Raw genomic sequence first — 12,410 nt, 5'->3', positions numbered from 1 at the left:
AAGATGTGACGAAATTTAATTTTTATATCAAAGTTATAATGATGTGAATTTTAATATATTATATAAAAATATTTAATAAAAAATGTGAATTTTAATATAAAAAATCAATTTGGTTTTAATTTGGAGAGGGACCAAATTGGTTAATGTTAACAAAAATTGGGACCTAATTGAACAAAAATAATAAATATAGGGATCAAATTGAATATAGAACATTGACTTTGACACATGGCACACTACTAGGTTTAGGAGTGGGCATAGATTGGATTTTTAATGATCCAATCTACATCCATTTTAGATTCAAATAATTAAATTAGATTTTCAACCCAAATCCATTTTTTTAGCAAAATTAGTTTGGATTTGGTATAATTAGTTGTATAGTACCCAGTTTGGGGCTAGGGTGTCAAATAGGTACTCGGTTTAAAAAAAGTGTCAATTCCATCCCAACTTTTGAAAAAGTGCTTCAATTAGGTCCCTTTTAGACAGAGTTGACTAACGCTGTTAGTTAACGTGCCACGTGTCAGTTTGTGTTTTTTTTTTATTTTTTTTAAGATTTTTTTTCAAATTTTTTTAAATTTTTTATTAAAAATTTTTGAAAAATAAAAATAAAAATGCCACGTGTCAAGTCCCTGTGTGTGACACGTGGCATTGCAATGCCACGTGTTAGTGTTACTATCAGATGTCATTGTGTTGATTTCGATTTAGTCTCCATATATGTCTTTTTGTTTCAATTTAGTACCTAAGTATATGTATTTGATTCAATTTTGTCCTAATTTTTTTTAATAATTAAAATATTTTTGTAATCCATTTTTTATAAGATTAAAAATAATTAAGTATAAATATTTTTACAAAATTAAGTACTAATATTTATATTGTTTCTCTCAATTTCAGACCAAATTTATTATTTATAGAAATGTTGTACTAATATTTTTTTTTATTAAAAACGACTTTTTAACATATTACTTTATTAATTACTTTTTTATTAAGTACTCATGTTTTGCTATTTTTTTTTAAATAGAACAATATTGTCTCTTACTAATTTTAAACCAAAATTTCTATTGGTTTGAATATTATACTAATTTTTTTTATTATTAAAAATGACTTTTACCACTCAATTTTAATATAAATATCAAATACTTAATTTTTGTTAAACTTTTATACTTAATTACTTTTAATTTTATAAAAAAATGGATATTAATTATTAAAAAAAATGGGACAAAATTGACTCAGATACATATACTTAGGTACTAAATTGAAACAAAAAAACATATATGGGGACTAAATCGAAATCAACACAATGGCATCTGATACTGATATTGACACGTGGCACTGACAATGCCACGTGTCACACACAGAGACTTGACACGTGGCATTTTTTTTCAAAAGATTTAAAAAAAATTAAAAAGTTTAAAAAAAATTAAAAAAAAGTTAAAAAAAATCAAAAAAACCACAGATTGACACGTGACACGTTGACTAATGGCGTTAGTCAACTCTGTCTGAAAGGGACCTAATTGAAGCACTTTTTTAAAAAATTGGGATGCAATTGACACTTTTTTTAAACCGGGTACCTATTTGACACCCTAGCCCCAAACTGGGTACTATACGACTAATTATACATTTGGATTTTTTTAAAATCCAAATCCAAATATTTGGATAAAGATTTAAATCTAGTCCAAATATTTGGATCAAGTTCGTCTTCGAGCCCTCCTGGCCTATTCGGGTATTCGGGCCTGCCTAGCCCGTTCGGGTCTTTGGGCCTACCTGGCGTGTTCGGGTCTTTGGGCCCGCCTGACCCGCTCGGGTCTTCGGGCCTGCCTAGACCATTCGGGTCTTTAGGCCCGCCTGGCCCGCTTGGGTCATTGGGCCCGTTTGGCCCGTTCGGATCTTCAGGCTCGCTTGACCCATTTAGGTCATTAGGTCCGCTTGGCCCGTTCGGGTCATTGGGCATGCCAGGCCCGTTCGGTTCATCAGGCACACCCAAATTTTCCTTATCGTTGGGCCCGTTCGGGTTATCGGGCTCTCCCAAATTTTTTAGGTCGTTGGGCCCGATCGACTTATCCGGTTTGTCAGGCTCTCCTAGCCTGTTCATATCTTTAGGCCCGCCCAACCTCTTATGGTCATCGGGTCTGCTCGGTTTGTACAGGTCATCGACCAAGGCCCGTTCGAGTTTGAATTTAGCCTAGTCCATCTCAACCTTTAGCATAACCCAACTAAAAATTAAATTGAAAATTTGGATTTAATTTTTTGGATTATCCATATTTTAAAATCTTGATTTATATAATGGATATCCAATCCATAAAATATATAAAATGTAGATTAGATTGAAATCTAGATCATTTAATGGATTTTAGATGGATTGGATTTTTAATAAAATGGATTTTAAATGGACTGCATTAAAGCAAAAGTGGATTGGATCAAGAAAATTAGATTTTTTGTCCACCCTTAACTAGATTGACACGTGGACATTTATAAAAATTTTAAAAAAATTCAAAAAAATTCAAAAAAAATAAAAGAAAAAATTCAAAAAAACCACAAAGTGACACGTGACATGCTACTGGGTTGACACGTGTACATTTAAAAAAAATAAAAATAAAATAAAATAAAAAATTCAAAAAAATCATGAAGTGACACGTGACACTCACTATTCATGGTCGTTAATGATTTAAACGATGTTAGCAAAAAATGACCCAATTAAACAAAATTGACGAAAATTGAGACCTATTTGAACATAAAACCAAAATTAAGACTTATTTAAAAAAACTTGACGAAAATTGAGACAAAAAATATTTTAACCTAAAATTTATTAACTTCTATCTCAATGTTTACAATTATATAATTATATGAACTATTCACAATCCTAGTCTTGATTTGCATTTTAACTTAGTTACAATAACAACTTCATTTACTCATTAATAGTATAAGTAATATGTCATTATTGCAATATTTGATTTCATTAACTTTTTTTTCTTCTTTTAACGACATTTGAAGAAGGTGGAAGTATAAGATTTGTATTTGAAAATCACTTTACATCATATAGCTTTATAAATTATGTTGTTGTTTCTGAACACAATATAAAAATACACTAAAGAATATTAAATAAGCATTCTTGTTTTGGTATTTCAATAAAACAATATCATTAACTTTTAACATAGTGTGAAGAATATTTCATTTAAAATAATTATAATTATATTAGACATGTATAAATATACTTAACTATAATATACATATACTAAATAATATTACAACCTCCTAACATTTTCTGGTTTTTTCATCCAGAAGCTACAAAATCATCCACATTTCTCTTTCTCACTAAAGAAAACTATAACATGTCATACCTAAATTACTTTTATCCTGGAATATGAGAATCCTCATTTCAAAGATTTAGAGTTTTTGCACCATTAAGGACTACTACTCGATATTAAATATTCATCATCAACTTCCTACGTCAGGTGGTTGGTTAGTTGCACCTACTTTGAAACATCTTGATCCAGAAATCTTTTCAAATTCTTGCCACTTGAAATCTTAATCTTCATAATAAGATATTTAGTGAGACACTTAATATCTCATTTTTGTAATAAGCTTCTTGCTTAATATTATGAGCCATAAGTGTCAAAATACCATCATAGGTATCCCTTACCACACACTCATAAAAGGGTCTTACTTTTACTTTTATAGCATTTCCCTCCTATAGTAGAAAGTAACAAATTTAGCGCGCATCAAATATTTAATGTTCATCCAAGAAGTATTATAGGTGGCTCTTGGTGGAACTGTATGCCACCAAGTCATGGCATATCCATCAAAGTCAACCACAACTAAATCTAATTGTTTTTTATCCTCTAATTATCAATGCTAAAATTTTGTATTTTACTTTGGCTTCCCATTCCAAGTAGACATCTAAATCATTATATCTATGAAACTTAATGATCTTGATGTTTGAGGTTGATTTCCTTGGAGGTGTGTTGCACCTAGTTTCTCTCCTTCCATAGTATCTCCAATCTCCTTGAGAGTTATTTGTTTGAGGTCCTTCTTCTTCTTGCTTGTCTTGCAGCTTTCTCCATTTTTAATCTTTGAATTGTATGCCTTAGGTGTCTTTCACTCTCCTTTCTTGACAATTCCATCTCCTTGAGTGACTCAACTAGGGATGACTCTTGGTTGAGTTGAGTCATCAAAGGTTCTCCAACATTAGGTGTGGAAGTATTGGATGATGAAAAGTTAGACATTTCCACCAACAAAACACTTTAGCCAAGACCAAAAGAAGGTAGAACACAAGTTAAGGTTAGAAAAATAAAATAAAAAACAAGTAAACTCTCAAAGTGTTTGCTAGCTCACCAAATTTCAAAGGTAGGATGCATTCAAACCTCAAACCCAAATTCAAGAGTGTTCAAATCCCTCAAGTCCAAATTCTTGAAATAATGGCAATCAAATAAAAATATGCACATCAATAATCACTCAAAGAAGTTTCAAGAAAAGAAAACTACAAAGACAAAACTTAAGAATATCCTAAGATAAACAAGAAAGGCATAAAAAAAGAAATGGATGTTGTAAACAAAACTTTAACAAGACTAAAAAGGGAGAGACTAAAAGAAACTAAATTAAAAACACCCAAACATGCAAATAAAATCCAACCAACTACACATACCAAGAAGACTAGTAAATCCACAAGAATGGAACTAATTTGCCAAGATTATCACACAACCTAAAATCACTAATTCTAGAACAAATTTTCATGCATGTTTTTAGCATTAATTTATTGCAAAATAGGGCCTAGAAGCTCATGCCAAGCTTAAAACAATAGCAAATTAGTTTTAGAATTTTATTATAGTTTGGCTTAAAGATTCTGAAAATGGTTGTTAAATGAAAATGAACACTTAACTCATATGTTTAGGTTCAACCAATCCATTCAAGATACATGCACCTTAAGCTAAACATTTTATCGAACACATTTAAGCATTGGAAATAAGGACAAGAAAACTATAACTCAGCATATATGGCATATGACTCAAGAAAAGGTAAGCACATTCAAAGACCCAAAACAACATAGACAATGACACAAACATAGACTAAAACATGTAGCTATCATGAAATATCTTGAGATAAGACCTCTCTAAGACTAAGCATACCAAGGCATGTTAAAACATAACATTTAAGCAAATTATAACTCACAAGTCTGCAACTCAAAATCGCCAACCAACTATAATGGAGTGACGCCCGACGGTTAAGGAATGGTGCTTGACGTTAGCAAGGTAGCACCCGATGGTGAGAAGGTACTGCTCGATGCTATGAAGTCAATATCCCCATGTTAGTGAGGCCCTCGCTGTTGGAAAGGTTGTACCCAATGGAAAACGAAGTCAACACCAAATGTTTTCTTAGAAATGCACCATCTTAACCAAAATATGATGATTTGGAGCACTTTTAGATAATTACACAATAAAAGATTGAATAAACCTAAAAAAACACCTTAAACCAAAGCTTTGATGACCTAATGATTATAGTTAATCTTGTTGTTTTTTAAAGGACAATGTATTTGTGTTTATGTTTCTTAAGTCTCAATACGATCTCCACTGGACATTAAGATAACAATGTTATCTAGATGTGAAGGTTCACTTCATAGAAACTCCAAAGAAAGAAGAGATGATGGATTCAAATTAACAAAAGAAAGAACACAACATAAAAAAGACAACATAAAATAGAGAAAACATTAACCTACAAAAGAATATAAAGGAACTTGAAACAAAGAAGCAAAGAGGAAAAGAAAGGGAATGGAAGAAGATGCGGAAGGTGACACACCACTTGGGGATGGAAAAACCCAAGATGACTAGTGGTTGCCATCACTTGAACCAAAGTTCACGATAAGACTAAGGTATAAGCTCATTCTCAAAGAGAGGCACAAAAGAAATGGCTATAATAACTTTACTTTTTCATTCAACAACCATTTACAAGTGGGGCATAGACCCTCCTAAATAGGTTAAGATAGGTACCTTCTAACAATTATACAAAGATGAAGGACCCCCTAGCAAAATCGAAAGGTATCTTCTAAAAATCTAATGATTGGTAAAGGGGGTGGTACAAATGAGAATATTCTCAAAATCTTCAAAAGAGTGTACTCTCTCTCCTCCAAGTGTGCATGGTGGTCCCCATTCCAAGATGTTCTCTTCTCCACTTCTAAGATGCTCTCATTTTCCACTTCCAAGGAGTTTTCTTAGCAAAAGTAGGGGTGTGATTAGAACACTTCCCCTGACGACTAATTTTTTATTTTTATTTTTATTTTCTATATTATATTTATAAAAAAAATTTAACACATAATTTTAAAATAACATATAACATAATTAAAATATTCACATATACATATATTTATATATTTTACAGTACTATATGAATTTTAAATTTACATCATTTGGTACATATTATATTTTTTATACTAGAAGAGAAAGAAGTATTATTTATTTACAGTTTCCTCCTCATATACTGGTCTTCAAACATGTGGAGGAAAAATGTTATGGATAGGGTACACTTGGACTATTTGGGGTAAATAAAAAGTGACCCCAATATGTCCTTCCAAGATAACGGGTGCATTTGGAGCATTTAGAAATGTGATTGTAGAATTTCTAGTTCCTTGAAACATTACATAATTATTTACCGCATTAGTTTGCCATGTGTTTCCTAGAAATATTGCTACTATATCGGCAATGAATGGGTCGAACATGTTAGGGGCAACCATCTACTGAGATTATAATATTTTTATGTACACAATCATAAAATAGGGAAGTGAGACATATATCACATAAAAATATAACATATCTCAATAAAATAAAAACTCTTTCAAATTCATGAAACTGGGTTTTTATCATATTTTATAAAGATTTTGATTAATTTTGCGGTGACTAGTGAGGATAAATAAGTCTCATCATGGCCAACAAGGTAACCCAAGAACATCTCATCTTGAGTAATATGCACTCATTTAAATCCCCAAGGTCATACCTCGAACCACAGTAATCAAATCATTATTTATCATAATTTTTATTTTGATATTAAACCATATAATTGTATAAATAAATAAATAGGATTAGTGCATAACTAAAAATAAATAAATAAAGAGGATCAGTATGTGACTGGAGATAAATATAAATAAATAAATGAGAGTAAATATAAATTAAATAACTAGGACTAGTGCATAACTAGAAATGAATATAAATAAATAAATATCAATGAGAACATAAAATATAAATTAAAATGAGGTTAGGGACACCTCAATTAAAGTAAATATAAAAATAAAAATAATTATGAAGAGATAAAAAGATAATAAAAGTAAAGCAATACAATGATAAATATCTCCTCCTATTACCTTATTTGTTGTGAAAATTACTTGTATTGAGACTTTGATGATATATAAAAAAGAAAATTCCTCTTTCTTTTATCACACTTTTCACACTCTGCAAAACTTTGCCTCTGTTTTTTTTCTTACTATCTCTCTTCTCCTCCTCCTTTCATTTACCTCACCATATTTATCCTGTCATTTATGATCATTGCATTGGTTTAAATTGAATTTAATCTCCTTTAGTTTTGCTGTTTTAGTTTGATAAAGATTCCTCATTCATAGATTTTTTTTTTCTTTTCACATAGAAAGGATAGAATCCACATGCTAATGTCACTAAGTCATTAAATGTTACATTATCTTATCATTTCCTCATTTTTCTATAATAATAGTTTTGTTGACGTTGTTATAGATTTGTTACTCAATTTTATGTTCATCCATTTGCTTTAGAACTTTTATATATAAATGTTTGAATATTAATTCAATCATTTTAAGTGTTTTCTTTATTCGTTCCTACTTGCATTCTTTCATATATTTTGTTTTGTGCACATATAAGTATATATTGTTAAGCCTATATATAATTTTGCAGTATTATTATATTGTTATTAGTTAACTAGTTTTACTTTCCTATATATTTATAAGGGTTGTGTTCACAATTTATGATATTAGATACATTATTATTTCTAATAATAATAGTTAAAAAAATATTTATAATACATTGTTTAATAGAATTATTGCATTGCATTGAATTTTATTTTATTTTATTTTTATTATATTTTTTGGATGTTACACTTCCTTGAGCTAAACGCCTTCTTGATCCTTCATTTTTCTAGAAAGATGATAACCTAAAGAAGGGAGGTGTCTCTAACAACCTTACAAAACACAAGACATAAACTTGAGTATAGAATTTATTTAAGACAAAAACTAAACAAACTAATAGAAGAAAGGTACCGCCCTCCTAAGCATACTTATTTTCCTTGAACATTTTTCTATATCTTTGGTAGAGGATAAGGGCTTATCACAATGTATATTGTACAAGTAAATATACCTCATCATTTTCATCAATAATAATATAAATATATATTTTTCATCACACATGCGTATAACCATCAATCCAACATATATCAAGTGAGCTTTTCTTGTTGGAGCAATCTTACCTTCATAGAAAAAAATAAATGACAAATTATTTTTTTAAGTTAGCTTTTGTGTCACCACTTACATACTTATTGCTACTTGAGCATTATCATGTAGATGCATGAACTCATATTTTAAAATCTCATGCATCATGATCGCAAATACTTGAGAGACTTCTCATTGCTCGAGTCTCATTACTTGAGATCACTTGTTCAAAATGATGAGAAAGAATTATTTTGGCATAAGTAACATCGAGCATGTAATGATGACTCATCATTTGAATATCCCTTAAGCATTAACCCACCGGTATATCAACACAAACACAAATTTGATAATTACATATCAATTTTAACACATATATCACCTCATCAATTCAAACACCCAATATAACTATATCCTTTTCTTCTTACTTTCAAAATCATATATTTAACTTCTAAAAAGTATAAACATAATTGCATATTCATAATTCCGTAACGTATGCACATTCACATGACAACAATATATTTTCACACTTTCAATTCAATATCCAAATTGAAGCAAATACTGAAATTAACTTCTCTTAGTTGGAGATAGGGTACCTCCTTACAAAATCCTCACTATATACTCTTGTAAACTCTCATCGTAATTTTAGAAAAATAAAATTTATAATAAAATAAAGAATAAATATTTATAACTTATTCATACATTTTTATTATTTATTCATAAAGTTTATCTATAAAGAAAACCTCTAGATTTTACAACGTCATTAGATAATGCTTCATATTATAATTAGGATCTTGTTTGGGGTGATAATCGGTTAGGATCAACATAACAACCTTGAACATTTACATCAAACCGATATAACTTGATTTAAATATAGAGTTCAAATGGGATCCAACTCAAACCAAATTAAATATAATGGTAATTAGTTTGGATGTTGAATTTGTGATTTACAAATCCAACGAATCGACCGAAACCCTCCACATTTTGTTATTTTATTTATTATAAAGGAATCTTTATAATACAATAACAAATATGTTTTTATATTGTATTATTTAGTTTATGTAAGTCAATCATCATAAAAAATATTATTTATCCTTTCCAATAATAAAATTATATGCAAATATCTAGCAAAAATATGTATTTTTGTGATTTAATTAAAATTTTAAATATTTTTCGATAATTGATCTAGTTAATTCAAATTCAATAACTGTAATACCCCATTTAATCAATAACGTAATTAAAGGAAGCGTCACACTAGAATAATATCGTAGCGCAATTTTGGAGTTTAAAAATAACTCCAAACAAATATCCAAAACGCGTAACAGAGTCAAACTGAACCAGATACAAATATTCTACAGTAATCAAATTGGGAATTTAAAGAATAGATACTACATGGGCCGTGGCCCTAAAAGAAAGTCCACTAAACAGGATCCAACCCAGGAGGGCTACACAGCGGAGTGACCATTCCCCTGTTGACCGCGAGAACTGATGAAGGATTATATTGTTCCTTTTTAAGATTATTGAATATGGTGTGAGTTGATTAAGAAAGCTAAGCGAAATCCCCACTGGACATTAAGATAGCAAGCTATCTAGATGTGAAGGTTCCTTTCACAAAGCTCAAGAGAAGAAGATGATGGATTGATTCAAAATGAAAAGGAAATGGAAAGAACATAAACCATATAAAACCAAGAACAATTAAAGGAAGAAGAAAACATAAAATGGAAAGGAAAGAAATGGTAAAAATGTGAGAAGCACGCCACTACAAGGCTAGGCTAGAAGCCATGACAACCTTGAAGATGAGTGGATGTGTGCCGCCACTTGCTATGCAAGATAAGGCTTAAAAGTATTCACTCCCAAGGGAGGAAACTCTCTCAAATGGTTGAGACACAAGAGTGTTTTTACTTCAAAATGTTCAACCCTTTTACATGTCTAGGAGCACCCCTTATATAGAAGAGTTTAGGGGCCTCTAAGCAAATAAAAGATACCTAAGGATGTCTCTACAAAAACCTAACCCTAGCTTCTAGAAACTAGGTCAAATAAGGTTACAAAAATGAGAGACAAAAGAGCTAACTATGGTGTGTGCAAGGCTAATTTCGTTCTAGGACAAAAGGAGACCAAGAATGTGTCTCATATGTCTCTAGAAAGTGGCCATAGTGTGCTAAAAACAAAGGAGACCAAAGGTACATAGGTACACTTGCTTTATGCCTTTTTCTTTATGCTTTATGCCTTTGCTTTACTCTCTCCTCCACATCATTTATGCTCCCCAATCACCATGTGCCACCTAGCATTTCTTTCTTACTCCTAATTAACCTACAAAGCAAATAAACATAGATTAGCATGTTGGCTTAAGTCAAGTCAACTATAGTCAACAAGTCAAACCTAGTCAAAGGTCAACAAGTCAACTAAAGTTGATTCAACTAAGTCAACTTAGGGAATCAAAAATAACAAGCATAAATGAAAGGGATGAAGGATTAGTGAACTTCCTTTCTAAACATGCTTAGTCTTCTTAAGCATGTGCCTCCATCCTTGATTGAGGTCAATCCTTCATCAAGAACCTCTTGTCTCTACTCACATCAATAAATTGATGATCATCGCAAAAGAGAAGAACCACATATAAGACAATCAAATAAGCAATAGGGTAAGCTAGAGTAAAACAGTTCATCAAGTGATCACATGCATTACGCAATCCAAGCATTTCATATATCATCCAAACATGTTTTGACTTCTCAAACAATACACTAGACTCTGACTCGACTCATCTGGATACATATAATCTGGTCGGATTCAGCGGATGCTTGCACTTGTGGTGGATACCTTTGCTCACCCCTGAGCTATGTGTTACAAGTGTTACAATGAATCAATCCCTCACACACAAGGTTAGCCCTTAATGAATTTCAAGCCTTCTACTACTCTCACCACAAGAGTCTGTCCGCTCTAAGTGAGACTAACTGACTCCTTAGAGTGTCAGGATGCAATCCTTACCTTGAATCCTTACCAAATTATATCGATGGGACACCACCATTGACACCCACTAACAAGGATCATGGAATTACGTCCCGACCACTGAAGCACGACCCTGAAACCCCACCTAGGGATTTCAAGGAATTACGCATTGACCATGGACCAATCATAATCAAAATAAGTAATATTTAACATTCATATGTATATATCCCATGCCAACCTTTGCAATTCCATCCTCATTTGTATCCCATGTTGAATCCCTTTCATTCATCATTCCTAAACCACGAAAGTAGAAGTGTATTTCATACCGACACCATGCCATATTCATTAACCAACCTTCACTCATGTCTCATATCAAAATCCATACCAAACTCATCATTTTAATTCCATGAATCATCCCATACAAACATCATGCTCACATCATGTTAAAACTCATGAATCACAAATCATACTCCATCTTATTCATACAAAGTCACTCAATTCATACTTTAAAAGGGCATAATCAGTCTAAACATGTGGTCAATATCCAAAAACAAGGAGATCAGAAAAAAAGCATGCCCCTCGCTCAGCCCCTCACTCAGGTAGAAGGGCCTTACTCAGGCGAGAGGTTTCCCTCGCTCAAGCGAGCTCCCTTCGCCTAGGCGAGGGCTCGAAATCAAGAACAGTGGCGTTGTCGCGCCCTCTCGCTTAGGCGAGACCTCCTCGCCTAAGCAAGATGGGTTATCGCTCCAAACAGGCGTTCGTCGCTTGAGCGACCGTTCGCGCAAGCAGCCTGGGCGAGTTGCTGCTAATCTCGCCTAGGCGAGACACACTCACTTGGGCGAGACAACCAGAACCCGTCACTATTCACGCACGCACATACATCCAATCAGACCCAAAACATGCTTTAACAGTTCACAAATCATTTTTAATGGCAATCAAACATCAACTCACGAAGCAATATCAGAACGTGTGAGGAAAAGACATAGAACAGTAAACCCTAACTTCCCCGTACCTGGAAAAATGCTAAGAGAAGGGTGCGACT

This window comes from Vigna unguiculata, chromosome 4 (assembly GCF_037176805.1).
Source record: "Vigna unguiculata cultivar grain cowpea cultivar isolate G323 ecotype 2 chromosome 4, ASM3717680v1, whole genome shotgun sequence".
Lineage (NCBI taxonomy): Eukaryota > Viridiplantae > Streptophyta > Magnoliopsida > Fabales > Fabaceae > Vigna > Vigna unguiculata.
This window is presented reverse-complemented; position numbering follows the sequence as displayed.